Raw genomic sequence first — 5,596 nt, 5'->3', positions numbered from 1 at the left:
AGTGTGAGGAGCTTAAAGAACTTAAGAAAATATGATATAGCAATTTTTGGTGACTACTGACTAATTTGTGTTGTATGGGGTAGATTTTAGTGTGAGAGTGATCATTTATTAGAATATTACCCAGTAATGAGTTTGTTGGAAAAAACCTACAGCCCTTATCTCTTAGGGCTGTATAAGAGCTAGATCCACGGAGGTCCAGAGAAATAGAAAATGAGCATATCAGTGTAGGTGGCTTTGCAAAGGAAATCTAAATTATAAAGTGGAGACCCTCATGCATATATAAAGTGAGTAAGCGATATTGCTGCATGACATCATGATAAGAAATGTCATTATGCGGACATTTTTCCATAGTATTCTTTTCTGTACAAAAAGTAATAGTATAAGAAAAAGAGCAAGTTTAATAAAACAATTTCACACAAAAAATAGTTGCCAAAGAACAAAAGAAAAATAGTAGTTGTAACATTGTGTTATCAAGGAGTTGAGATACCCTCAGAAAATCTAATTATGCATTTTACATATCTGGTTACTCAAGTATGATTACAGGACCTAAAGTTATTGGAATGTCATCTTAAATAATTTTTTAAAAGTTGTTTTGAGAATATCACAGGATTTCAAAAGTTTTATATAAGATAAGATTTTTACAATAAAATACTGAAAGTTCCTGACTTATGGTGATTTGACATGACTTTCTGTTTTTACCTTGTGACCACTTGTGTTCAGTGGAAAGTACAATTAAATTTGCATTTTGGTATCTTCTAAGCTTAGTAATACATTGCACTCTCAGGGTTGTGGTCAGCGGCAGTAGAGGGCTCTGGGTTCCTTTGCCACACAATCACAGAGGTCAATAAATCATACTTTAGCATCTACTGCATTGATAAGCTCAGATGTTTGGCAAGTTTGGTGTAATAAATATATCTGCACTCATGATGTTCTCAACTTATGATAATCTCATTGAAACATAACACTTTTATATACCAAAGTACATATACTTATCACCATAAAACTTGAAAAATATTAACACTTTGCTGTAGTCACAAGGAATATTATAAACTAGTTGAAGCTTGTTTTGAGAAACAGCAGAATTTCTGTTCTCCTGTCTTTACTACTGAAAATTTTAGCCTGTGTAGAAATAGTATTTGGAATATGTGTTCACCTAAAGTATATGTGATATGCAACTATGAAATGTGTATTACAATTATTCTATTGAAAAAAAACCTGTTTAGGATGTATTAGGCATTGTATTCAGCTGATGTAGATATGGGCATTCAAAACAAATCAGTTGAGCTCTAGTTATCAATTTGTGTTCAGCTTTTTCTTATTTATGTTACAATTGAGAAGTATTTTATTTTCTTTCAGTTTTATTTGTGATATGTCTTAAAATTGAGTTTCTGCAATTTAGCCCTTAGGGTGGTATGAGGATGAGATGAAATAATGAATGGGAAGCAATTTCTATTGTATTTTTAATCAAAGGGTCCACAAACTAGCCGCTAAGGTGGTAATAAATATAAGTAGCTGTAAAGCAATCAGAATTAATGAGAGGTGCAGCACATTACTACAGTGTACAGTAAGTTGACTGAATTCTTCTGGAAGTAATGGTGTGGTGTGTTGGTATGTAATGACTTCAGTGTCTTTGAGTACCTAAAATGATATCAGTGAAGTAGGCACTTATTTTTATTTTTATTTTTTGGCTTTTAGCATGCTCTGCTTCACATGATTGTGCATAGTTTATACACAGAAATATCATCTTATTCCTCTGTCAGTATTTTTTTTTTTTAGTCATGAAATTAGATTGCCCACTGAAATAAAAACAAGGTAATACACCATGGGTGAGAAGATGTAATTTTCATAACTGCCTTCTCTTCACCTTCTCCTTTGAAGTGTAAATCTTAATGAGATAAAGACTTGAAGTAGAAAGAAGTTCTATTATTTTTGTTGTTGTTGTTTAATATGAAAGCAGCTGGGCTATGTCAAGCACACTGGCTTCACCCAGGGTTGAGGGGTGGATGCTTGGTTTTTCTATAGTACCAAAATCAGTCCTGTGATTACACTAATAAAATTTCTAGCTCCTGCTGATTTTAATGATGTAATTGTGCTGCCACTTATTATCTACTTTCACAATATTTGAAAAGTAGCAAAAGCACACAGAAAGCAATTTTTATTTTACTATCCCATTCTGTATAATTTGTGAAGAAATAAAACACTGATTTCCTCTTAAAAACAGAAAAACAATAACGTTGAAACAGAAATTTAGCAAATGAAACTTTGTTAACCCAAGAGAACAACATTAAATTCTGAAATTACACATACACATACACCCTTTTGACTCCTCCCCTAATTAAAGTACAATCCTATTATGATGTAAGCCAGTATTACAAAGACAAATCACATCCCTTACAAAAGCCTTTGTTGTTTCATTTTTTCTTTTTCTTTTAAAAAGTATTTATTTATTTATTTATTTATTTATTTATTTATTTATTCATTTATCTGAGAGAAAGAGAGAGATGGAGAGAGAGAAGCAGACAGAGAATGGGTGTGCCAGCCACTGCAAACAAAATCCAGATACATGTGCTACCTTGCTAACCCATCTCTCTAGCTTCAGCCTTGATTCCTTCAATTCACCGTCCTCGCCCTAGTCCAAAGGATTTTCTTCCTAAAATCATTATCATCATTTTTCAGAAAATTCTATCTGATCTTCAGTCTGTCTTTCACATTCCTGGGTTAAATCCCTTCCCACACTTCCAGATTGCATGCCCATTCACATTTATCAAAGGCTTCTTGTATGCCAACTTCAAGCCCTTAAAACAAACAACTTCTAGCTCTTTCCATGTGACTTTCCCATATTGAAAACACCATGTCTTTCATTGTAAACATAAAACAAAGCAAGTTGCATGTAATATTTAACAAAGCAACTGGCATGTAGTAAACATTTAAGAGATTTAGTTAATATATGCATGATTAAGACAATGTCAAATTTTGTTTCAGTGGAATCCATGTTTTTAACATGTAGTTAATATGTTAATAAGGTGTTGTTCTCTGTAATTATATAGATGGTGACATTCTAGGATCTGTGTAATTTTTTTTTAAATTTAGGAATCCCTTAAAGTTTGTGATAATGTCATTACTTCTTCCATGTCAGCTCACTGTACCAAATATTCAACCAAATTCATAATTAGTTATATAATTGTAACTTGCTGAATAATTACATCAAATTATCCATGATAGCTATTAATTAAGCAAACATCCTAAATTCTGCTCATGTACAAAGAACTGTGTAGACATTTCTTTTAGGAAAATTTTCAGTTTACTGAGGAACATGTTATAATGATAAAAAAGGGATCTTATACAACAGTTCATTATGAAATCAATAAAGCTCAATAAATTCAAGACAATCAAATTCAATATTATATATACATACATATATATATATATACCTATATCCATGTATATACATACACACACAGATAGACAGATAGATAGATAGATAGATAGATAGATAGATAGATAGATAGATAGATAGATGATAGATAGATAATCTCTATGTTTCCTATAAAGGATCACATAATAAATGTTTTAGAGTTTTTAGTCTGTTTAGAGTTTCTGATGAAGCTATTGTTCTTTGGTATAACCTGAAAACAACTAAGGACAACATATAAACAAACCATTTTGTGTATGTTCTAATAACATATTTATGGACATGAAATTCAAAAATTATATAGTTTTTAATGACACAAATATGACTTATAATTTGAATTTTCCCAAGTGTAAATCCTCTTTCTTAATATTCAAACTGAATAAAAACAGGTATAAATTCTTGCCATGACCAATAAGCCATAGTTTGTTGGATATTGCTTTGTATAATTATATCAGATTAGGCTTTAAATATTTTATCATGTTTTCTTTTTTTTGGTTTTAAAGCTTTTATAAAAGAACACTATTTAGATATCAAAACTAAATTGAATTTGAATTGTACCTACAGTTACTATGATAAATATGCTTCAGTCATTTTTGATCTTTTTAATAGTTAAAATAATACATCTTTTTAATAGTTAAAATAATACATCTTTCATCTTTACAAAATACAGAGAAGGCATTCTTCCTTTTGTTCCTGGGAAACTCATTACCAAAAGTAATACCAAACATTTACCTTGAGAAATAAAATTTTGCAAGATATTCATAAAGCTTTAAAATAACAAGAATAAAAAGAAGGGATGACTTGGTAGTTACTAAACAACACAATGTTCATACAGAGACATTATTTCACTTCTGTGAATAGTCGGGCCTGAAGACCTATATCTAAGTCTTCATGGATTTCTGTGATACTTTCCATTACCAGACGTACTTCCATACCAATGTGCAAATAAGTAAGAAAGGGTAAGCAAGCTTCTCTCGTGCAAATATTGACTTACTAAAACATTGTAGTACTAAACCCAAAACAGCTCAAATATTTGTACACACTATGCAGAAGACAGGAACTGACTTTTACATGTGAAGTAGCTGAGGGGAAGAACTGATTCCGCAAATATCCATACTAAAATATGAACATATTATGATTTCTGTAAGGCTTTTTGTAAATCACCATAGAAGTTAAAGTGCTTGACATGGTGGTATCTACTGCAGACTGAGGGATCATTCCAGGTAGATCTGTCTGGATATAGGCTGTCAAAAGGCTCTGATTTGGGTTGTCTTTAAGTGGAACACAAAACCAACCACAGGGATGATTATACCTGCAAACAAATTCTGTTCTCTTTTCACTCCAGTCAAGACTTATCCCACAAGATAAAAGTCCTTCATAGCTTACAGTGTAGGAGAAGTCAACAAACTCTCTTGGGGAAATTATATTCCAAAGCTGACCAGCAGTAATATAACACATAACACAGCCATTCTCTTCAAAGTGCCTCAAAATATCCAATGAAGTCATGAAACGGTCCCAATCCAAGCGCCAGGGCCCTGGACGTATGTGGTCTATTACTCTATTAAAAATGTCATCTATAACACCTTGGGCTTTGCAGAAATAACTATTAAATTCTTCTGAAGGTATTCTCCAAACTGTTATATCTTTCATTTTCTGTGCAACTCGCCATTTATCATCTTCAATGCTATGGTACTGAATGAGACTGTTTTGAAGTTTGGTAGAAAAAGAGGCAACATCAAGCAGGCCTTCCATTTTATTTTTTTTTCCTGTGGCGGGTGGGTATCCAGCCATGCTTTTGTTTTTCAATGCTAAAATTTATATAGTGAGCTTGACATGGTAGTGCATGCCTTTAACCACAGCACTTGGGAGGCTGAGAAATGAGGATCACCATAAATTCGAGGGTAGCCTGGCCTACAGAATGAGATCAAGGTCAACATAGGCTGATTGAAACCCTGCTTCAAAAAAAAAAAAAAAAAAAAAAAAGCCTACAGTGGTAAATGCCAGATGAAGTTTGTGGTATGATATTTAATAAATCAAAAAGCAAGTTCTTGGAAAGTAAATATTAAATATTTTGTTGTGGGTCTACGTCTACTGATTAGAGGGAATAATTCACTTTACTATCCTATGATTGGATGTTGTAACATAATCTATTCACAGGGCATATGCAGGTTGACATGCCAAAGA

General features: G+C 32.3%; 1 pseudogene; it reads right to left on the bottom strand.

Moving 5' to 3' along the window:
* Window positions 1-4,544: 4,544 nt before the first annotated feature.
* LOC101606224 lies at window positions 4,545-5,170 on the bottom strand (annotated as a pseudogene).
* Window positions 5,171-5,596: the final 426 nt, after the last annotated feature.

The sequence above is a fragment of the Jaculus jaculus genome, chromosome 6 (genome assembly GCF_020740685.1).
Source record: "Jaculus jaculus isolate mJacJac1 chromosome 6, mJacJac1.mat.Y.cur, whole genome shotgun sequence".
Taxonomy (NCBI): Eukaryota; Metazoa; Chordata; class Mammalia; order Rodentia; family Dipodidae; genus Jaculus; species Jaculus jaculus.
This window is presented reverse-complemented; position numbering and strand designations above follow the sequence as displayed.